The 24928-nt window shown below is 42.9% G+C and overlaps 1 pseudogene; it reads left to right on the top strand.

Moving 5' to 3' along the window:
- Nucleotides 1–24928, top strand: part of LOC106560942 (hydrocephalus-inducing protein-like) — a 63723-nt pseudogene that overhangs the window by 19315 nt on the left and 19480 nt on the right.

The following is a 24928-nucleotide window of genomic DNA, read 5'->3' as shown; positions in this document are numbered from 1 at the left end:
TATGGTTAAACTGGCAGTACTACACCTATTACATAGTGATTCTATGTCGTTTACTACATCAGATGTAAAAACCTATGTAACAGAAGGCCACTGTTTTTTTCCAGGTTCGCAGCAGGCGGCGGGTGGAGCCCAGTGAGGGAGAGGTTCCACCCCAGGGGAAGCTGGAGCTGAGGCTGGTGGCTCACCTAGATGACAATCAATCAAATGCATTTATAAAGCCCTTTTTGCATCAGCAGATGTCACAAAGAGCTATACAGAAACCCAGCCTAAAACCCAAAATAGCAAGCAATGCAGATGTAGAAGCACGGTGGCTAGGAAAGACTCCCTAGAAAGGCAGGAACCCAGAAAGAAACCTAGAGAGGAACCAGGCTCTGAGGGGTGGCCAGTCCTCTTTTTCTCTGTGCCTGGTGGAGATTTTAAGAGTATATGGGCATTTAAGGCCAGATTGTTCTTCAAGATTTTTAAACGTTAGATAACCAGCAGGGTCAAATAATACTCAAAATGGTTGTTGAGGGTGCACTTCCAGGACAAGCTGCACCTGTCCATCCAGGATAATGAAACACACCATCCTTCTCTCTGCCAATGGCAAGGGCACTACCATTGTCACCAACCGTCCTTTTGTCCCCAGTCTGGACCTGGGGGCACATTTCAGGTACAGGCAGGGAGTGTGTACATATGTGCATACTTTACATATTCAATCAAATCAGTCATTCAAATCCCATTCAAATCCACCAGTCATTCAATTATTTCCCTGAAAGCTTCTTTTCTGTCCTCTGCTCCCCAGCTCTGGTCCATATCAGTACTGTTTTAGAGTGACCAACTGACGTCAGCCCTCCCACCAGCTATACTGGAACACAGAGGGGTACCTCCAGTTCCTCTGTAGAGGCCCCCCCGCCCACCAATACAACCAGGGAGGAAAAGGGTCGCAGCTCCCTGGTTCACCCAGCTGTAGATGGGCCAGTCTTCAGCCTGCATCCCATGCGTTCGGCACGGGACACACTGCTGACATGTTGCTGGAGGGCTCCTCGGACTCTTCCAAGGTGGGAACATGTGACAACGGTGGCAAACACTCCTCTGTCAGACACAACTTGATAGTAAGATAGTACATTGAGATCTAGAAACACAGAAACATGAGAGCACCAGCTGTTCCGGACGACTCGGTTATCATGCTCTCCATAGCCAATGTAAGCAAGACCTTTTAAACAGGTTAACACTCACAAGGCTGCGGGGCCAGACGGATTACCAGGACGTGTACTTAGAGCATGCGCGGACCAACTGTCAAGTGTCTTCACTGACATTTTCAACCTCTTCCTGACAAAGTCTGTAATACCTACATATTTCAAGCAGACCACCATAGTCCCTGTACCCAAGAAAGCGAAGGTAACCTGCCTAAATGACTACGCCCCATAACACACTTCGAAAGGCTGGTTATGGCTCACATCAACACCATCACCCCAGAAACTCTAGACCCATTCCAATTCACATACGTCCCAACAGATCCACAGATGACGCAATCTCAATTGCACTCCATACTGCCCTTTCCCACCTGAACAAAAGGAACACCTATGTGAGAATGCTTTTCATTGACTACAGCTCAGTGTTCAACACCATAGTACCCACAAAGCTCATCAATAAGCTAAGGACCATGGGACTAAACACTTCCCTCTGCAACTGGATCCTGAACTTCCTGACAGGCCGCACCCCCAGGTGGTAAGGGTAGGCAACAGATCTGCCCCGCTGATCCTCGACACGGGGGCCCCTCAGGGGTGTGTACTTAGTCCCCTCCTGTACTCCCTGTTCACCCACTAATACGTGGCCAAGCACGACTCCAACACCATCATTAAGTTTGCTGACGACACAACGATGAAAGCCTATAGGGAGGAGGTCAGAGACCTGGCAGTGTGGTGCCAGGAAAACAAACTCTCCCTCAATGTGAGCAAGACAACGAAGATGATCATGGACTACAGGAAAAGGAGGGCCGAACACACCCCCATTCACATCGACGGGGCTGTAGTGGAGCTGATCGAGAGTTTCAAGTTACAAACTATCATGGTCAAAACACACCAAGAAAATTGGGAAGAGGGCACGACAATGCCTTTTCCCCCTCAAGAGACTGAAAAGATTTGGCATGGGTCCCCAGATCCTCAAAAAGTTTGACAGCTGCACCATCGAGAGCATCCTGACCAGTTGCATCACCGCCTGGTGTTACAACTGCTTGGCATCCGACCGTAAGGGCGCTACAGAGGGTAGTGCGTACAGCCCAGTACATCACTGAGGACAAGCTTCCTGCCATCCAGGACCTATATACTAGGCGGTGTCAGAGGACGGCCCAAAAAAATGGTCAAAGACTCCAGTCATAGACTGTTCTCTCTGCTAACGCACGGCAAGCGGTACCGGAGCGCCAAGTCTAGGTCCAAAAGGCTCCTCAACAGCTTCTACCCCCAATCTATAAGACTGCTGAACAATTAATCAAATGGCCGCTCGGACTATTTGCATTGACACCCCCCTCCCCCCCTTTCTTTTTACACAAACTGCTACTCGCTGTTTATTATCTATGCATAGTCACTTTACCCCTACCAACATGTAGAAATTACCTTGACTAATCTGTACCCCCGCACATTGACTCGGTACCAGTACCGGTACTCCCAGTCTATACATAATGTAGCCTCATTATTGTTATTTTATTGTGTTACTTTTTTATTTATTTTTTATTTTAGTAAATATTTTCTTAACTCTATTTTCTTAAAATGGAATTGTTGGTTAAGGGCTTGTAAGTAAGCATTTCACGGTAAGGTCTACACCTGTTGTATTCGGTGCATGTGACAAATAACATTTGATTTGATACACTCCCTCAAGCAACAGATATGGCTGCCTTTACACAGCCAGACCAATTCTGATATTTCTTCCACGTATTGGTCTTCTGACCAATCACATCTTTTCAAATATTTTTCTGAGCTGATCTGATTGGTCTAAAGACCAAATAGTGAAAAAAAGATCAGAATTGGGCTGCCTGTGTTAACAGTCTTTGTTCGTCAATGACAGTCTGTGCATATTGGATAATTTATTATGTGTTACGGGGGGGAAAATGTCGACACCGACTGCATTGGTCTTCGTCAGCACCCACAGTTGTTGGACTTTGAATAAATTATTCAATTTTATTTGCAAAACGAATCTAGTATGTTTCACCACGTTGGACTAACTTTATGGATTCGTTTTTATGTTCAGCCAAACCAGTTCATTTTAGTGTACCATTACCAGTGTTTAATAATAGTATTCACAGCTGGTTATTGACATTCGTTAACATTTGGACAAACATGTGAATTACAGTAAGTGCACTCTTAGCTAGGATTTCAGATAATGACACAGGGGGCTCAAGGTTGAATACTACAGAAATAAAGGTGTTTAAAGCCCCCTTCATCTGACCATAGTCACGCTGCATAGGCCTGGGTATTGACTTCCTCTCTGGGGTATTACTTGGAGGCATTTCTCCTTGAGTCCTTATTGATTGAATGGTGAACAGGAGAGGGAAAGAAGCGAGAACCAGAGGTAAGCCCATGCCACTGCAGCCTCTGCTGATCCCCTATATCTTTGAATGGCAATTGTAGGATTGTATTTCAGGAAATCCCAAGCAAAGCAGAGCATGGCTGTATTTCAGGAAAGCTTTGGCAGGGCAGGACAGGGCTGTATTTCTGTTGGGTAGTTATAGGAAACTGTCACATTTATACCTACACAAGGTCAAAATATGAGCTTCAGTGCAGAATTGCATATAACGGTATAAATGTTGTCTTGAGCTAACTGAATGTGTGTACTGAATACCTGTGTTTCTAACCCAGGTGGTCTGAGAGAGGCTGGTGTGTCACACCATGCTAAGGTCACCAGAGTGGGAAGGAGCTCATCACCTGTCTTGGACATCTCCTCCCAGCAGCTCAGCTTCTTAGCAGAGAAGGTACAGTATGCGACACCAACCACCCAAAGCCTAAAACTTACTGCCTCTCTGCTCACACCTTACGTAACAGAAACAAGCCTCGGTGCAAGTGCATGGAATTCATCTCATAAGTTTCTACAATCATGGTGCAGCCATCCATGCCCAATGACACACATTTCATAATGTTTGAAAAAGGAGACCTCACATCAGTCATTTGTTCATTGAAGGCATTCATTGTGCAGCAGATCAGTGGCTGGGTTGAGACATTGTGTTTTTTCGATGTTCTACAGCTCCAGTGTCAGAAGTGCTTTGCATGCTCTGTGAAGCTGGATCTCAGTGATTATCTCCTACCTCCTAAGCAAATTACACTGTACACTTCTGCACCAGTTTGTTCCTGATTTATGATGTGGAGATGGCAATGGTTCTGGCAGAGCACAAAAGCTTTGCCCCTGATTCTAGTAACCAATAATCAGTGTTGATTTTAGCATGTAAATCTTGGTGGGGCAAACAAAAAAAATGTGGGATGCATGTGTAACAGTTTAGCTTCCGTCCCTCTCCTCACCCCTACCTGGGCTCGAACCAGGGACCCGCTGCACACATCAACAACTACCTCCCACGAAGCATCGTTACCCATCGCTCCACAAAAGCCGCAGCCCTTGCAGAGCAAGGGGAACAACTACTTCAAGGCCTCAGAGCGAGTGATGTCACCGATTGAAACGCTATTAGCGCGCACCCCGCTAACTATTTCACATCGGTTACACATGCCAGCAAAGCCGCTACACAACACTAAACAATACATTAATTGCACTTCAACGGTGACAAACGGTGCCTACAAACTGTTAGCGCCTACATAAATCAAATGGTTTTAGTCACATGCGCCGAATACAACAGGTGTAGGCCTTACTTACAGGCCCATAACCAACAATGCAGTTTTTTATGTGACTAAAACGACTAAACAACTAAAAAGTAATTAAAGAGCAGCAGTAAAATAACAATAGCGAGACTATATACAGGGCGCTACCGGTATAGAGTCAATGTGCGGGGGCACCGGTTAGTTGAGGTAATATGTACATGTGGGTAGAATTATTAAAGTGACTATGCATAGATGATAACAACAGAGAGTAGCAGCGGTGTAAAAGAGGGGGGGAGGGCAATGCAAATAGTCTGGGTAGCCATTTGATTAGGTGTTCAGGAATCTTATGGCTTGGGGGTAGAAGCTGTTTAGAAGCCTCTTGGACCTAGACTTGGCGCTCCGGTATTGCTTGCCGTGTGGTAGCAGAGAGAACAGTCTATGACTAGGGCGGCTGGAGTCTTTGACAATTTTTAGGGCCATCCTCTTACACTGCCTGGTAAAGCTGTCCCAACAGCAGAGTCCCAACACCTTACCACTGCTACACCTGGCTGTCAGCGGAGCCTTGTCTGGCAGCGTTACAGTTCATTCAGCCTCATTTACTGCCTTTTAAGAAAACATAGCTGATATGGCAGACTTGCTTAAACAAATGTGGTTTCTACTGACAATTGAGATGTACAAACTATGGCATAAGGGGACGACAAGCAGATAAGAGGCAATCTGTAATTTCGATAAAAGACATTCATGAGCGAGCTAGGACAGACGTAGTCAATAGAACTATTTGTTCAGCACTTTTGAAATGTACAGCGACAGAATTCAGAACATGTGCCGTTCTTACAGTGTACTCCCTGTACAAGTTAGAACCTTAGGATAAATAAATGGGGCATCTAAACAGACAATGAAAGCTCTTACAATATTCAATGATTACATTTCTCTAAAACAGGTTATAGGCTATTTGTGCACCACCAAGTTAAAACAGTAGGTGGGTCTTTGTGTGTCAAAAAAGGTATGTCATATAACACTATTTGACAAGCTTTGAATTTGACACGTCAAATAACACAATTCTATTCATTTGCACGTGCAAGCCAAGCACCACCAATACTATCATTAGCACTGTCAAAGCTGTACAAAAAAGTAGCCAAACAAGCACACACCGGGCCACGAACAATGTGTTTACAATACAAATGATTAGGGTGAGGCACATGGGCTACTAACAGCTTACTACACAACATGCACTTAGTATTACTTTCTTAGCTACCATATACATTTCTCCCTTGCATATTACATCATTGATGCAGCAGCATACAATACATTTTTGGACTCACCTTGTGAAGGTGGCGCAGCAGTCCTTTGTGGGCAAATTTCGTCACCAAACTTTGTCATCAAAGTCTGGCATTCTCTGGACTTATGGTGGGAACTCTGAAAAGAAAAACACATTAAACAGCAGGCTAACTTTAGAGGTTTCTTTGCAACGCTTGCAGTTAGTCACTGGTTCCTTCCAAATGACTCATTGTTGAATTTGCGAATTCCAACTTGTTGTGTAATCTTTATGCACAACGGCCAATGAGCACCGATACGTTTTATCTATAATTTCTCTTCATATGACAAGGATTAAAAAGTATTTGTCAGTAGATTGTCGACAACTGATGATGACTGCTTGCTAAGACTTTGAAAGTAAGATATTGACATGATAAGTCCAATCAAAGCTACTGTACAGTAGATATAACGTGATTTGATGTCATTCTATGGCCAATGACCTTGAGCCTTCTTGGATCGGCACTTCTAATATAACTATGGCAGAACCCAAGGGGCTAATATTTTCGAGCTCTAAACTCAGAAATAGGGACGACGTACTGTCCCATGAGTGACAAAAAACTGAGACAATCATGACAGAAAACTGGCCAATCAGGCACAACGGTCTGTATTTTCTGCTGGCTAGCCCCACCACCACAGAAAGCACTGAGCTAGGCTGAAACACCTGCATTTTGGAGCTGCCTTACTCAAGAAAGCATAAAAGAGACCATGTTTGTATGCGGCTTTATTAACTCAATGACATTTACATTTTTTACATTGTGACACGTATTAATGGCAAAATGACAATGCCAAAATAAAAGTGTGATGCTCAAAACAGGTGGTGCTCTGCCCTACCTGCCCTGAATGACGGGTCGCCACTGCCAATAATACATATATGCATGGGCCCAGTGGACAGGAGAGGAAGTTGTTGATTTGAGGGGTTCTGGCTCAAGTCCAAAATTCTAAGTTGACATAATTATGGAATTGTTTTAAATTGGTCATACTATGGATCATTTAGCTATTTGATTTTGAACTTTAGGACACTTTTAGGTATCAAAAATGTAATTTGGCCTTTACTACTATAGCCCAGAGAAATGCATTGAATAACACATTCAGAAATGGCAAAAATACAGTCACAAAAGAAAGGTTTTGAAGTGTTTTTCCTGTATCTAGGTGGTACAAGAAAGCTCAGGGAATATGTTATTATAATATAATAGTAGGCACAAAACTACCTTCATACTTCCATTCATTTATTTTTACTGGTACTGGTTACCTTCAGAGGAGTACCGTGACACTTATGGGAGCTATAAAGCAAAATGAACACCATAATGTTCGTGGGAACCTCCCCTTTCCATAGAGTGGTCACATTAGTTTGTAGACCAAACGACGACCGTCGTGAGAGTGTCCCTGTTCCATACAGTGGTCATAATAGTTTGCAGGTCAAACCGTTCGGACACTACAGACATTTCTCATGGTCTGACAAACACCGCTCTAGTTTTGTCACCTTTCACCATAGATGTGAAAGTGTGACATCGGTGGATGTGGTGGTTTGAGGACGAATCCAATGTAAAAAACCTGATATTGCTAGCTTAAACCTGATACACATTATGCCTATTGTTACAAAAACTAGGGTAAGTTATTTAAGGATTTTGTGGGGATAGCAAAAAGCACTCTCTATCTCATATCATCTGAATGATTTAATTCTGAATGAGAGGAAGAATGAGGAGTCACCACTATCATCATAATGATTTTCTGTCCCCCCTATTTCACTTTCATTATCACAAGCACAAACTCTAGCTCAATATTTGTATTATCGCCCCTTTCATGCTGAACCTGTGCATATTTTTACACACATCTCACATCTCCTGGCAGCTGCTTTCAGGTCCTGTTGCTGATCAGCTTCTTAGGACTGAAAATTATAATTTCTCAGTGGCATTCTTTTATCTGACTCTGTCCCATTCATCTATGTGTTGACAGTCTTTCCTCTTGATTTACAGGCTGCTTGTGCAGAGGAACTCTCCGGGATAAAGCAATTAGAGAGAGGGAAAGGGGATGGGGAGAGGGAAAGGGGATAGGGAGGGAGGGAGGGGGAGGGGGGAGGGAGGGAGGGAGGGAGGGAGGAGGGAGGGGGGAGGGAGGGAGGGAGGGAGGGAGGGAGGGAGGGAGGGAGAGGGAGAGAGAGAGAGGGAGAGAGAGATAGAGAGAGGGAGAGAGAGAGAGAGAGGAAGGGGTAAGGAAAGACAGCAAGAAAGAAAGGGATAAGAAATGCAGTAGAGTTGAGTAGAGGGAGAGAGGCTGAGAATGAATTGCCCATCTATAAGGCCTGCAGTAAATTGTGCTGCCCACACAAGAGAGGGATAGATGGAGATTATAGATTGGGTCTTTTATGCTTTGCTTAACCTTTAAGGAGTTATTTGAGGACGACAGGGCAGCTTTTATATGGGCATTATAATCAATTGACATGCTCCCAGTCTCTAGAGTTTACAGTATTGAATACCAGTAGTTACTCTAACTTACTTCATCTTCACAATCAGTCTTATCTTTTCAAATGTGTTTGTGTGTTAGATGTATGAATCTAACACACAAACTGCCTATCCTCGAACAACTAGTATTTGTACAATACATTACAGGGATAATAGCCTCGGTTCAGACTTAATATAATCTAACTATGTAACATTTGTAGGTGACTATTCATGCTTAGTATTGAGTTGCGGGTACCATATCCCCATGTCTATGTGTCTGTAGACCCGGGTGCTGACTGTAGGAGTGCAGACAGAGCTGTGGGTGCTCTTTGACCCCTCGTACCACCAGGTGAGTGGCTGAGGAGGTTCTGGAAGTGCGCTACGCAGACCATCCTCAGCAGGACACAGTGGGCCTGAAGAGAGAGGTCCACTTCCCCACCCTCCACTTCTCCACTTCTAAAAGGTACAAATTAAGCAGAGAATATCCCTGACCTTTGCGTGTGTGTGCTCCTAAACGTTTCCTCACCTTCCCTGTATTGGGTGGCTTATTGTTATAAATGTTGTGGATATTGTTTATTGTGGTTCCACTGTTTATTTGAGATTCTATTGAGGCACACAGGAGGGCTCCAGTTTTCATGTAGTTCCAGAAGGGGACAGATGGTGTAGAAGCAGCTGGTATAGCCGAGGAATGGAACTTCTCCTTATTAGACTGCATTTAGTCAAGCTGTTAATTTCGCCCTCAATTGAAAAGATGCAGAGCATCAGACTGCTCATCAAACTACTTTCCTTTCTCCTAAGAGGCTGATAACAAATTCCACTCCTGTTAACTGTGGATGTAAGAATTTCTAATGAGGAGTGTTTAATTAGGGATAGGCGTCCCGTCAGCGGGACACCTGTCGACAACATAAATAATCGTAATATTAAACATTTATGAACATACAAGTATCTTATATAATTTAAAAGCTTACATTCTTGTTAATCTAACTGCATTGTCCTATTTACAATAGGCTTTACAGTGAAAGCATACCATGTGATTGTTTGAGGACGGCGCCCCATATCAACATATTTTTCAACCAGCACAGGCTTCATAAAATCACAAATATCTATTAAATAAATCACTTACTTTTGAAAATATTCCTCTGTTTGCAATCCCAACGGTCCCAGCTACAACATGAACAGTCGTTTTGTTAGATAAAATCCTTCTTTATATCCCAAAAAGTCTGTTTAGTTGGCTCCATCGATTTCAGTAATCCACTCGTTCAACATGCAGACAAATGAATCCAAAAAGCTACCGCTAAACTTTGTTCAAACAAGTCAAACTACATTTTTATTTAATCCTCAGGTACCCTGAAATGTAAATAAACTATAATATTTCATACAGAAAGTAGTATGTTTAATAGAAAAGTAAAATTAGCAGGCGCACATCCTCTTTTTTCTGATGTTCCACTGACACTCTTTGTACCAAAACTCCAAATTCTTCCTCGTTTTGGAAGAAACAAGCCTGAAACCTTGAACAAAGACTGTTGACATCTAGTGGAAGCCATAGTAATTGCAATCTGAGTGCTAGAATTGCATAGGACCCATAGCTTTCCATTATAAGAGCCTGGGACCTCAAAAAAATAAAACATTCCGGTTGGTTTTCTTTAGATTTTAGCCTACCATATCAATTGTGTTATAGTCTCATACATTATTTTAACATTTCTACAAACTTAAAAGTGTTTTCTATCCAATGGTACCAATTATATGCATATCCTGACTTCTGGGCCTGAGTAACAGGTAGTTTACTTTGGGCATATAAGTCAGGTGGAAATTCAGGTAAATAGACCCTAGCCCTAAGAATTAAAGATTAACTAAACAGGACACATACACTGGGTGTACAAAACAATCGACACACCTCCTTATTATTGAGTTGCACCCCCCTTAGCCCTCAGAACAGCCTCAATTTGTCAAGGCATGGACTCTACAAGGTGTCGAAAGTGTTCCACAGGGATGCTGGCCCATGTGGACTCCAATGCTTCCCACAGTTGTTTCAAGTTGGCTGGATGTCTTTGGGTGTATCATTCTTGATACACACGGGAAACTGTTGAGCGTGAAAACCCAGCAGTGTTCCAGTTCTTGACACATTCAAACCAGTGCGCCTGGCACCTACTAACCTATCCTCAAAGGCACATAAATATTTTGTCTTGCCCATTCACCCTCTGAATGGCACACATACACAATCCATGTCTCAACTGTCTCAAGTCTTAAAGATCCTTCTTTATCCTGTCTCCTCCCCTTCATCTACACTGATTGAAGTGGATTTAACAGGTAACATCAATAAGGGATCATAGCTTTCACCTGGATTCACCTGTTCAGTCTATGTCATGGAAAGAGCAGGTGTTCCTAATGTTTTGTGCACTCAGTGTATGCGTGTAAGCATGCACTGTATTGTACTGGAGTGCCCACATCTGGGATTATGGATTTACAGTTTTCTGAAGTGGCAAAAGCAAGATGATTGCACCGCTAGGAAAGCCAAATCCAGCTATTATCGAAGGAAACCCACAGGAAAAAATATCTGAGACACTTCAAGAAAAAGTGCACACATATACACTAGCGGACTTACCATTAGGCAGAAGAGGCAATTGCCTCATGGCCTCACATCATCAAAGGGCCTCATGAGCTGGTCAAATAATAATAATTTATCCGCTTGAGGCCCCCACATGCTCCACTCAAGACATACGAAGTAAATAAAATAAAAAAATCCCCATAAAAATCCGTCGAGAGATATGTTTTGTTTTTGCACAGGCTGCGTCTCAATCCACAGCATCTGCGGTGGACGGTGGCCGAGCAATAGAGTTTTTGTCAGACCAGCAGACATCCTGAAAATCAGGATACTGGGCTGAAAAATGAATGGAAGTGAATATAAATAGAAGGTATACGGGTAATTGCTATATCTCTCAGATATAGGACAGACATTTCAAAACATACTCACTTTTGAGTAAATGTTTGACTAGCTGTTTTCCATGTATGAATCTGTTATGCAAATCAAATCAAATTTTATTGGTCACATACACATGGTTAGCAGACGTTAATGCGAGTGTAGCGAAATGCTTGTGCTTCTAGTTCTGACTGTTCAGTAATATCTAACAAGTAATCAAACAATTTCACAACTACATTATACACACACACAAGTGTAAATGAATGAATATGAATATGTACATATAAATATATGGATGAGCGATGGCCGAACGGAATAGGCAAGATGCAGTAGATGGTATAGAGTACAGTATATACATATGAGATGAGTAATGTAGAGTATGTAAACATTATATAAAGTGCCATTGTTTAAAGTGATTAGCAATACATTTATTACATCCAATTTTTAATTATTAAAGTGGCAAGAGATTTGAGTCAGTATGTTGGCAGCAGCCACTCAATGTTAGTGATGGCTGTTTAACAGTTTGATGGCCTTGAGATAGAAGCTGTTTTTCAGTCTCTCGGTCCCAGCTTTGATGCCCCTGTACTGACCTTGCCTTCTGGTCAGGCTCCGTAGATGGGCACATCGCTCTTGAGTATACTACTCGCCAATGTCCAGTCTCTTGACAACAAGGTAGACAAAATTCGAGCAAGGGTTTCCTTCCAGACAGTGGCGATTCTAGACCATTTCAACTGGGGGGGCCAAGCTGGGGCCAGTAGTACGGTTAGAGGGGCCAGTTACATTAGCTTCTCTGGGCTAGGTGGGACGATTGCGTCCCACCTAGTCAACAGCCAGTGGAATCCCGTGGCGCGAAATACAAATACCTCAAATGCTATAACTTCAATTTCTCAAACATATGACTATTTTACACAATTTTAAAGACAAGACTCTCGTTAATCTAACCACACTGTCCGATTTCAAAAAGGCTTTACAACGAAAGCAAAACATTAGATTATGTCAGCAGAGTACCCAGACAGAAATAATCAGACACCCATTTTTCAAGCTAGCATATGTCACAAAAACCAAAACCACAGCTAAATGCAGCACTAACCTTTGATGATCTTCATCAGATGACACTCCTAGGACATTATGTTATACAATACATGCATGTTTTGTTCAATCAAGTTCATATTTATATCAAAAACCAGCTTTTTGCATTAGCATGTGACGTTCAGAACTAGCATTCCCACCGAACACTTCCGGTGAATTTACTAAATTACTCACGATAAACGTTCACAAAAAACATAACAATTATTTAAAGAATTATAGATACAGAACTCTTTTATGCAATCGCGGTGTCCGATTTTAAAATAGCTTTTCGGTGAAAGCACATTTTGCAATATTCTGAGTAGATAGCCCGGCCATCACAGGCTAGCTATTTTGACACCCACCAAGTTTGGTACTCACCAAACTCAGATTTACTATAAGAAAAATTGGATTACCTTTGCTGTCTTCGTCAGAATGCACTCCCAGGACTTCTACTTCAACAACAAATGTTGGTTTGGTTCCAAATAATCCATAGTTATATCCAAATAGCGGCGTTTTGTTCGTGCGTTCAAGACACTATCCGAAGGGTGACGCGCCGGCGCATATCGTGACAAAAAATTTCAAAATATTCCATTACCGTACTTCGAAGCATGTCAAACGCTGTTTAAAATCAATTTTTATGCGATTTTTCTCGTAAAATAGCGATAATATTCCGACTGGGAGTCGTTGTTTTTGTTCAAAGACTGAAAAAGGAAAATGGACTCTTCACGTGCACGCGCGCCCCCGTCTCATTGTTCTCAGATCGACCATTTACCAAATGCGCTACTGTTTTTCAGCCAGTAACTGCAGAGTCATCATTCAACGTTCTGGCGCCTTCTGAGAGCCTATGGGAGCCTTAGAAAGTGTCACGTTACAGCAGAGATCCTCTGTTTTGGATAGAGATGACAAAGAAGGCCAAGAAATGGTCAGAGAGAGCGCTTCCTGTTTGGAATCTTCTCAGGTTTTGGCCTGCCATATGAGTTCTGTTATACTCACAGACACCATTCAAACAGTTTTAGAAACTTTAGGGTGTTTTCTATCCAAATCAAACAATTATATGCATATTCTAGTTACTGGGCAGGAGTAGTAAACAGATTAAATCGGGTACGTTTTTTATCCGGCCGTGCAAATACTGCCCCCTATCCCCAACAGGTTAAACGTTATTGTTGTCATATCGTTTTGCATGTGGTACGATACTGTTGTGTTCCTAAAGCCGTCCAATCTAGAAAATGTGTGGGTTAAATTAGTGTTCCGCGTTGCCACTGTCTAATAACGGATGTAAAAAAAGAATGATAGCAAACATTTGTTATCTAAAAATTATTTCATACTCCACATTTAGGGGGGCCACAAGGGGGTCCAAAATTGTGGTCACAGGGGCACAACCACATTATCTACAAGACAATTCTCTTCGATTATAATCACAGCGGTGTATATCCCCCCCAAGCAGACACCTCAACGGCCCTGAAAGAACTTCATTGGACTCTATGTAAACTGGAAACCCCATATCCTGAGCCTGCATTTACTGTAGCTGGGGATTTTAAACTTTTTAGTGATGGGGGCAGTATTCGGAAATTCGGGATGAATGACGTGCCCAAATTAAACTGCCTGCTACTCTATCCCAGAAGGTAGGATATGCATATTATTAGTAGATTTTGATAGAAAACACGCTGACATTTCTAAAACTGTTTGAATGATGTCTGTGAGTATAGCAGAACTCATATGGCAGGCAAAAACCTGAGAAAAATCCAACCAGGAAGTTGGAAATCTGATGCTTGTAGTCTTTTCAAGTCATTGCCTATCTAACACACAGTGACTTAGGGTTCATTTTGCACTTCCTAAGGCTTCCACTAGATGTCAACAGTCTTTAGAACCTAGAAGGATTACTTAATCCTATCCCAGGTATTCCTTGAAGAGGTGGGGTTTCAGGTGTCTCCGGAAGGTGGTGATTGACTCCGCTGTCCTGGTGTCGTGAGGGAGCTTGTTCCACCATTGGGGTGCCAGAGCAGCGAACAGTTTTGACTGGGCTGAGCGGGAACTGTGCTTCCGCAGAGGTAGGGAGGCGAGCAGGCCAGAGGTGGATGAACGCACTGCCCTTCTTTGGGTGTAGGGACTGATCAGAGCCTGAAGGTACGGAGGTGCCGTTCACCTCACAGCTCCGTAGGCAAGCACCATGGTCTTGTAGCAGATGCGAGCTTCAACTGGAAGCCAGTGGAGTGTGTGGAGGAGCGGGGTGAAGTGAGAAAACTTGGGAAGGTTGAACACCAGACGGGCTGTGGCGTTCTGGATGAGTTGTAGGGGACATGTTTCTACAAACTTAAATATCACTTTTTTTACTTTTCATTGTGACATTTTCATCGCGCTTCCTACATTTGGAGTAGCTTACTGAACGCGCTAACAACAAGGAGGTATTTGGACATAAATTATGGACTTTATCGAATAAAACAACATTTATTGTGGACCTGGGATTCCTGAGAGTGCATTGTGATGAAGATCATCAAAGGTAAATGAATATTTATAATGCTATTTATGATTTTAGATGACTCCAAAATGGCCGGTATCTGTATTGCCTGCTGTTGTTTTCTGAGCGCAGTACTCAGATAATTGCAAAGTGTGCTTTCCCCGTGAAGCTTTTTTGAAATCTGTCACAGCGGTTGCATTAAGGAGATGTTTATCTATAATTCTTTGAATAACAGTTTAATATTTTATCAACGTTTATGATAAGTATTTTTGTAAATTGTTGTGCTCATTCACCGGAGGTTTGGAGGCAAAATGTTTTCTGAACATCACGCGCCAATGTAAAATGGGGTTTTGGGTATAAATATGAACTTTATCGAACAAAACATACATGTATTGTGTAACATTGAGTCCTAGGAGTGTCATCTGATGAAGATCGTCAAAGGTTAGTGCTTAATTTTAGCTGTATTTCTGGTTTTTGTGACCCCTCTCCTGCTTGGAAAATAGCTGTGTAGTTTTTCTTGTTTAGGCTCTGTCCTAACATAATCTAACTTTATGCTTTCGCCGTAAAGCCTTTTTGAAATCGGACAATGTGGTTGGATTAAGGAGAAGTGTATCTTTAAAATGGTGTAAAATAGTTGTATGTTTGAGAAATTTGAATAATGAGATTTTGTTGTTTTGAATTTGCCGCCCTGATATTTCACTGATAGTGTGTACCGCGGGTGCCACGTAGCCCAGAGAAGTTATTAACAAGACTAATCTGAAAACAAGGCTCCGTAAATTTTATCAGCATATCGAATGCGCGACCCGGGCTGGTAAAATTCTGGATCATTGCTACTCTAACTTCCGCGACGCATACAAAGCCCTCCCTCGCCCTCCTTACAGTAAATCTGACCACGACTCCATTTTGTTGCTCCCAGCCTATAGACAGAAACTAAAAAAAGAAACGCCCGTGCTCAGGACTGTTCAACGCTGGTCCGACCAATCTGACTCCACGCTTCAAGATTGCTTCGATCACGTGGACTGGGATATGTTCCGGATAGCCTCAGACAACAACATTGATGTATACCCTGATTCGGTGAGCGAGTTTATTAGCAAGTACATCGGTGATGTTGTACCACCGTGACTATTAAAACCTTCCCCATCCAGAAACCGTCGATTGATGGCAGCATTTGTGCAAAACTGAAAGTGCAAACCACTGCTTTTAATCATGGCAAGGCGACTGGAAACATGACCGAATATAAACAGTGTAGCAATCAAACAAGCTAAGCGTCTGTATAGAGACAAAGTAGAGTCGCAATTCAACGGCTCTTAGACACGAGACATATGTGGCAGGGTCTACAGTCAATCACGGATTACAAAAAGAAAACCAGCCCCGTTGCGGACACCAACGTCTTGCTCCCAGACAAACTAAACAACTTCTTTGCTCACTTTGAGGACAATACAGTGCCACTGACACGGCTCGCTACCAAAACCTGCGGGCTCTCCTTCACCGCAGCCAACGTGAGTAAAACATTTAAATGTGTTAACCATCGCAAGGCTGCCGGCCCAGACGGTATCTCAAGCCACGTCCTCAGAGCATGCGCAGACCAGCTGGCTGGTGTGTTTACGGACATCCCTATCCCAGTCTGCTGTTCCCACATGCTTCAAGAGGGCCACCATTGTTCCTGTTCCCAAGAAAGCTAAGGTAACTGAGCTAAATGACTATCGCCCCGTAGCACTCACTTCCGTCATCATGAAGTGCTTTGAGAGACTAGTCAAGGACCAAATCACCTCCACCCTACCCGACACCCTAGACCCACTCCAATTTGCTTACCACCCCAATAGGTCCACAGACGACGCAAATGCAATCCTATTGCACACAGCCCTAACCCATCTGGACAAGAGGAATACCTATGTAAGAATGCTGTTCATCAATTACAGCTCAGCATTTAACACCATAGTACCCTCGAAACTCGTAATTTAGCTTGAGACCCTCGGTCTCAACCCCGCCCTGTGCAACTGGGTCCTGGACTTTGACGGGCCGCCCCCAGAAATGCAGCACATTTCTATGGGCTAATAGCAGTAAGGCCAAATTCAATGTTTAGGGAAAAAAATGATATTCTACCTACAGGGTTCCTAAAATAAATAATGAAATAGCTAAATTATCCTTGGTATGACCATCTTAAAACAATTCCATATGTTAGCTTAGTAGAAACCCAGCCCCGGGCCCTTAGACTCGAATACAATACATATTTCTATAAAAAGACAGGTGCTGCTGATAATATTGCCATTATCATCGAGGCAGAGGACATGTATATGTACCCCATGTATCTGATGCTGACTGGCCAGAAAGATTGTGGCATGGGCTACATAAACTGTAGTAAGACAGAGGGGCGCTGTTTAGCTCGCTATGATGCTTTCTCTGGTGATATTGTTTCACCCACTTGCAAATTGACGGAAAGTTGAAAGTTGCACAGCGCACCGTTTTGGATGCTAGAGTTATTTTGGATGAACGTGCAAAGGCAACCTACTTTTTGAAGTGATTTGTTTGACAATCAGATGAAAAGATCATGACATGTCTTTACTATAAATCCCATAAAAAATTTGGAATGGGGGGACGGTCTCAGACTGGCCTCTACCTGGGCCTCCAAAGCACAAAGTCCGCCCCTGCACATATATTGCTTTTTTCATCCATAGTTAGTTCAACCTTGGCAGCCATTCCTTGGATCCAGCTTGAGAACACAAAGTAAACCAGTCCAAAAGCCTGTCTTTGGCTGTGACTACTTACCACCACGCTCCCTTAATCTCCTCACACCAGTCAAGAAAGGATCCAATCTGCTACACTAGAACTATTTGGCTACCATTTCAAGCTATCTATTTTGAGGAAATATGAACCCCAAGCAGCTCTACAATATACCATGGCCTTCAGTAGATATCAGTTCATCTTGAACCAAGATCTATAGACTCCTGTCACGTTGATTAATGATCGGAGGCGCAGGAATACGTAATAGGGGGGGGGTTATTTACTCCATCCAAAAATACAACATGTTCTTTTTTTTCAACTTTATTTAACCAGGTAGGCAAGTTGAGAACAAGTTCTCATTTACAATTGCGACCTGGCCAAGATAAAGCAAAGCAGTTCAACACATACAACAACACAGAGTTACACATGGAGTAAAACAAACATACAGTCAATAATACAGTAGAAAAATAAGTCTATATACAATGTGAGCAAATGAGGTGAGATAAGGGAGGTAAAGGCAAAAAAGGCCATGGTGGCAAAGTAAATACAATATAGCAAGTAAAACACTGGAATGGTAGATTTGTAGTGGAAGAAAGTGCAAAGTAGAAATAGAAATAATGGGGTGCAAAGGAGCAAAATAAATAAATAAATACAGTAGGGGAAGAGGTAGTTGTTTGGGTTAAATTATAGATGGGCTATGTACAGGTGCAGTGATCTGTGAGCTGCTCTGAAAGCTGGTGCGTAAAGCTAGTGTGGGAGATAAGTGTTTCCATGTCATTAAAAGGCACGGGGACAAAGCCCAAAACAAACACGTATATAAAATACACAGGGATGTAACCCAAACAAAAGAGCGAGGTTTAAACCTCTATTAATTACACGGGACAAGCCCCGTAATAACACTACACGGGACGAGACCCGAAACAGTGCACAATACACGTAACACGAAAGCCGAAACAACAAAGCACAGGTACCCCCAAGACCAACAGACAAGGGAACAATAACCGACCAGGACAATGGGGAACAGAGGGCACATGATAGAAATCGTGGTAAAGTGAAGTAGAAAATAAAACAAATGCAGCACTAAGCATTCAAAGGCCTATGCTGGCTGTTGTAAATCTCAGCTGCCAATACAGTCCCAATTTCTGGTGGGGTAGGATTTAGTTTTTATAGTTTTTAATTGTTCTAAAGCTGCCTCAGATAAATCAATAGTGCTGTCTCTCTGTGCGACTAAAGTGCAGGCCAGTGAAGATTAATCACTCAACCTCCTGCTTTCACTTCTCCAGACCCATCCTCTTAGAAGTGGATGACCCTTCCTATCAATATTTGCATGGTTCTCACAATGCGCCGGCCACCCTGCTAATTAAATGCCTATCAGTAATTAAACCAGGTGTGATTCTGCTATTATTGCACCATTTTCATCTGCTTAGCTAAACTCGTTTACGGTGTACATTGGGTGTATATACACTGAGGGTACAAAACATTATGAACACCTTCTCTTTCCATGATAGACTGACCAGGTGAATTTAAGTGAAAGCTATGATCCCTTATTGATTGACTGACTTCAATCAGTGTAGATGAAAGGAAGGAGACAGGTTAAAGAAGGATTTTTATGCCTTGAGACAATTGAGACATGGATTGTGGCAATGAGTGGAACATAATACAGTAACTGAACATAGACAGCAACCAAGCTATGTCTACCGTGGTTATAGCAGAGAATAGCCATAGCAAGCTTCTCCCAGGAGGGTCTCCACTTCAGACACTCGGTGAAAAGGCATTGGGCTTCGTGGACTACATTAACAATATATGAATCTCTACTTTCCTCTCTCTGCTGACAGTCTGGTGTTATTGAAATGTAATTTGTTTTCCGGAGACCTCTTGAGGTGTCTGGGGATTAGTGTGATGGACACACACAGGCACACACACGCACACACACACACACACACACACACACACACACACACACACACACACACACACACACACACACACACACACACACACCGCACACGCACACGCACACACACACACACACACACACATATACAAATGAAAACAAATGAAAACAGATAGAAAGCTTACAATCCTCTATATTCTAGTGAGAGAAGATGGTGGTTCTGCCTGACAGTGGTCCTCTGGATTATATTAATTATCTGTATTTAAGAATCTCTGCAGGTGGCCTGAACGTCACAGGACTACGCCATAGAATTCCCCATACAATACTGCCCCCTGCTGTTATTCTCCAGAACACCTACTGTTACTATGGTCTGCAGGCTCTACCTGCATGGTCTCTTACATCACCATGTCTCCTTATATTTTGTATCTCTGCAGTTGTGTGGTTCTCTATCTCGCCATGTCAGTACATTTCTGTCATTTTGCATGTCTGTCTCTCGTTTATTGTCTAGCAACATCTGTCCTGTTTCCTTTCTTGCAAAATAGGTGTCCAGTCCATTGGAGTAGTTATTTTATAATGTCTCTTAATTATGAAGCATGCTGTAATTAATTAACATCATGGATGCACCAACCGTGAAGCAACTGAGGATAGGAGGGGGAGAGGGAGGGGGGGAGAGAGAGAGGGGGAGAGAGAGAGGGAGAGAGAGGGAGAGAGAGAGAAGTGCTGTTGGGGGAGAATCATGAAGATGCTGAGAGGACTTAATGTGATAGAATAAATTAATTCACTGATTTGTTTTATTGCTCATTTTACGTGTCTGTTACTTGGTTGGCTTACGAGATCCAAGATGAAGTATCCAGTGAGTTTCCTTTTTTACAGCTCAATACTGTAGACATAAAGATTATGCCGTTTATACTTTTTGTTTTAGGGAAATTGAGGAACAGAGACCCAGAGAATGAGACTAAGGAGGAGAGGGGGTCTCCCAAAGATCCCCTGGCAGCTCCAGTCACCCCCACTCTCATCACAAATGGGTAGTCAGAGGCAGGTGTGAAACAGCTACACCCCCAGCAGACAGGAGCACAACAAGTCCCCAGCAGCACAGCTGCCAGCCAGTGCTGATCAGAACTCAGGCACAGCAAGCCGTTTAACTAAAGAGCACCCCAGTGCTGGAGTGAAGGAGGTACAGTACAGTACTCACTATCAGGTGGCGTCCTGATGAGATTTCCTCTCTGTCTCTATTGCTCAGACCTTAGGAACACCTTAACCGAGAACATTGTTGAATTGAATTACAGTATTGAATCTCAGTTCCTCTCTTTTTATCGACTATTCCTTTGTGCGTCCCCTACCCTCTCTCATGATTGCTCTATCCATATGTCCTTGTGTCTTTATCTATCGTTCTATCATTGTTCTGACCTACAGTATACCTCCTTATCTGTCTCTCCGTCTCTCGTCTTTGATATCCTACCTATCTACTGTATCGGCTGCTGCAGCCAGGTGAAAGCCAGCTGGTATCCTTCTCCTTTTACGGTTAGGCAGATATCGGTGGTCTGGTTCTGGCTCCGTGTAAGGTCAAGGAGGGCCCCACGTATGAGATTAAACTCGAAGGAGAGCTCTCACTGGTCACCTACAGCCTGGACAGAACAGAGATCGACTTTGGCCTTCAGGTATTTAGCTATACCATGATCATCCTGAAACTGTGTTAGTTGTGTCCGGTTTACTTGTGAAGAATAAAGGTATCTGTGAAAGCTTTCTTTGCTTGTGTTTTTCATTCGTCCCTGTTTGGGTGTGCAATGAATGCATCCAGGCAATTATCATTGATATTCAAACAGGGACTTTTTGATTTTTGATTTGTAAATGAGTGAATCAGCAGAATATCTCCTCCTTGCCGGTTCAGCATCAATTTTGGGATCTATTTTTCCTCCTCTTCTCTTCTTTCTCCTGCAGTTGTTTGACCATCTGGCCGAGGTAAGAATCATCGTGAGGAACACAGGGAAGGTGGGCAGCTAACTAATGCAAGAAACTCGTTTCGGGTTTGATACAAATGCTTTCTTTATTGACTATCTCAGTGGCTGTATGTTTGCCGTAATTGAACGGCATGTCAGCTATCCAATTTGTTTACCAGTGGAAGCATAGGCTTATTTAGGTTTCTAGATCAATTATCGGGATGAGTGTGAGGATGAGTGTGAGGACACTCGGCCTGGACATCCCCTGATCATCCCTAGAACGGTGAGACAGCCCACAGTATAGAGGATATACAGTGCTTTCTGTACCAATCCTCTCTACCAGCACCCCATGTTTAGTATTTAGCATAACTACATACACACATCTAGTGGTTTTACTGTAGCTATTTAGGGTGTTTTGTCTGTAACCATTTACCTGTCTCTCATTACTCAAAGGGCTACATCGAGGCGAAGGCTGAGCGGAAGCTGTCGTTGTACTATCTCCCTGGGATCCCTTAGGTTTTCCACAAGACTTTCCAGCTGCAGGTGGCTTTGTGTGAACCAGAGTGCATCACTCTCAGAGGAGAGGGCATTTTCCCCAGGATGTGTCTGGACCCAGTGCTCTGTATGTGCCTTTGTTCATTGTGGAGTTCTATCTCCATACTGTGAAACAGTTTTGTTACAGTATATAACTCTCTATTCTTGCCTTGTGTAGATGATGAGAGATATCCTGCAGCGGTGAAGGAGTCCATGGAGGCCCTAGAGGAGGACAGGAGAGATAAAGGTACCAGTCGGCCTACAACTGGAGAGGACCTCCTGTCTGACGAGGACTACATCCCTACAGTCAGTATAGTCAACTCTATCACTAATCTATTTTCCCGTGATTCATGTACATAGATTTCACCATTAGCATTGTCGCCATAAGATGCCACAAAGCCAATTTGTGGCGCAAGAAGCTTAGCAGGTAGGCTCACATGCAAGTACGTAATCACACCATGGCTATGCATATATTCAGCTCATTACTGAAAATGGGATCTCATTAAGTTTCATGTTTACGTTCCTCTTGATGGAGTACACACTGGATTGTAGCTATGTGATCCAAGGTAGTGTTTCTACTCACATAGTTAGTCAAAGTGTCAAACACTGGGCCCATGTCTGTTTCCTTCTGGGCTGACCGCCGATCACTTACAGGCACAGGGGGGTTCCTGGGCAGCATTTGGAATGAATGTAGATAGATAATGCTATATGTGGATAGATGCTATATGTGGATGGTTTTGATCCAGAGCTGTCTCTTGTCCTCAGGGTGAAGAACCTGCCCTATTGTTAGAGTGAGACTTCTGACGTGAAGTTTGAGCCAATCTGGATCTGGGGGAGATCAGCACTGTCATGCCTATACAGGTACAGCAGGAAAGCTGTTGCACGAGTAGCTAACAGTAGTTCTCTACTTCAGTACATGGATTTTTTATTTAAAACAATTATTTAACCTTTATTTAACTAGGCAAGTCAGTTAAGAACAAATTCTTATTTCCAATGATGGCCAAACCCGGGCGACACTGGGCCAATTGTGCGCCGCCCTATGGGACTCCCAACCATGGCCGGATGTGATGCAGCCTGGATTCGACCCAGGGACTGCAGTAATGCCTCTTGCGTTGAGATGCAGTGCCTTAGATCGCTACGCACTCTGGAGTATCCTCTGTGTATGTGCTGTTTTGTTGTTTTCCAACATATGTGGGAAATATTTCGACCCTTAGTTTTTGAAGGTCAAACAGGCTGAATGTGCCATGGTGCCGTTGTACTGTGTGATGTGATTCCCAGATAGTTGGGGGCCCTGCAGTCCAGATCCATCTGTGTGCAGTAGTCACCATATCCGCCCTCTCAACCTCCACAGATATGCTGCAGTTTGACAGCATCCAGTGTGGACTGTTTCAGGTGACCGCTGTCCAGCTGTTCAACCACGAGCCTGTGCCCTGTGAGTGGAGCATCGCAGAAGAGCAACAGCCCAAGAAGAAGGTACACTACCCAGCATAAGCACTGGTATTCTATACTGCCTCATGGTTTATAAGGGGTTTGTTGAAGCTGAGGGATATTTTCACAAAGAGCAGGCAACAAAACTGTACAGTACAAAAGAACACACCCTTTAAACAGATGACTTGTCAGTGTGTTTAACCTAAATGATGTGCTTTTACCATTAAAGCAAATAGCTAATTAGGTGCATTTTTGTTCATTATCTTGTGTTTTATTATGGATTAAATATTTAAAAACTGGATATTAAGGGTATTAGCTGCAGGGCTTTTGCCCATTTTTCGTCTTGTGTGTCTTCAGAGAATAATTATAGACCCCAGGGTCCACACTACGTCTACTGAGAGGTGAAGCTCATCTCATTTATATTTGGGCTTTATCTTTACCAATAGGACTGCATTGTATCACAGAGTAAACCAATATCACGATACAAATATTCACCAAGTCCTCTTCAGTAATGAAATTATTCACATAGATATTAATTAGGCTATGGTATAGATATTGTATCTCTCTGTTATTGTTTAAATGTATTATACCATGGCATTGTTGAATACTCGTTTCTGATTGGCTTGAAGGGCATGCTAGAGCGTGCATTATTTCCCTATAATGCACAATATATTTGCACGGTAGAATTCAATGGCTATGGTTCTTACATGTTCTATGTTTGAGCTGCTTTTGAAAGCAAAAGTCGAATCGAAAACATTATTGGCATTATTGATTTCGATTTTCATAGTAGCAAGCTAGGACTGATGGTTTGGTTAGCTAAACTAGCAAGTCTGTTTGGTTACCAAGGCAACTACTGTCGCTAGCTAGTAAACTTCCTAGCTACTTCAGTGGATGTTGAACACATTTCTACCTGCAAATGAACAAAATTCTGTGTTAAATTATAGCCATGGTATAAAAGGGACAATCAACTCGGGACTTGCATTGTGGAACACACCATCCACGTCGTTCATTATTTTCCAGAGAACGCATTTCCCCTCGTTGATTATCCCTTTCTTTACTGTTAATAATTGTTATTAATTCAAGGAATATGTGCCTATAGCCTGTGTTTAGATTGACAAGCATGTCCCCCTCCACCTGAGATGGAAGGCCAGATTGGAGCAGCATCCTCCTCCAGTTGTGTTTGAGATGCTTCCTTCAACAGGCTGTATCCTGGAGACAGGGTCAACATCCAGGTCGAATTCAGCCCAGCTGAGTGGGTAAGTAAGTCCAAAAGGCCCATTACAGTTTAATATATTTAAGCAGTCATGACTGCAGGGAACACGGCTCTCTCATAAATGACAGAAAAAGTTTGAACTTGTCTCTCTCTCTCTCTCGTCTGTTCTGTTAACATTGCATGTCGGCATTTTCTCAGTATTTCCAGAGCTCATCTTTCTCATGAATGATG

This window comes from Salmo salar, chromosome ssa10, assembly GCF_905237065.1.
Source record: "Salmo salar chromosome ssa10, Ssal_v3.1, whole genome shotgun sequence".
NCBI classification, from domain to species: domain Eukaryota; kingdom Metazoa; phylum Chordata; class Actinopteri; order Salmoniformes; family Salmonidae; genus Salmo; species Salmo salar.
This window is presented reverse-complemented; position numbering and strand designations above follow the sequence as displayed.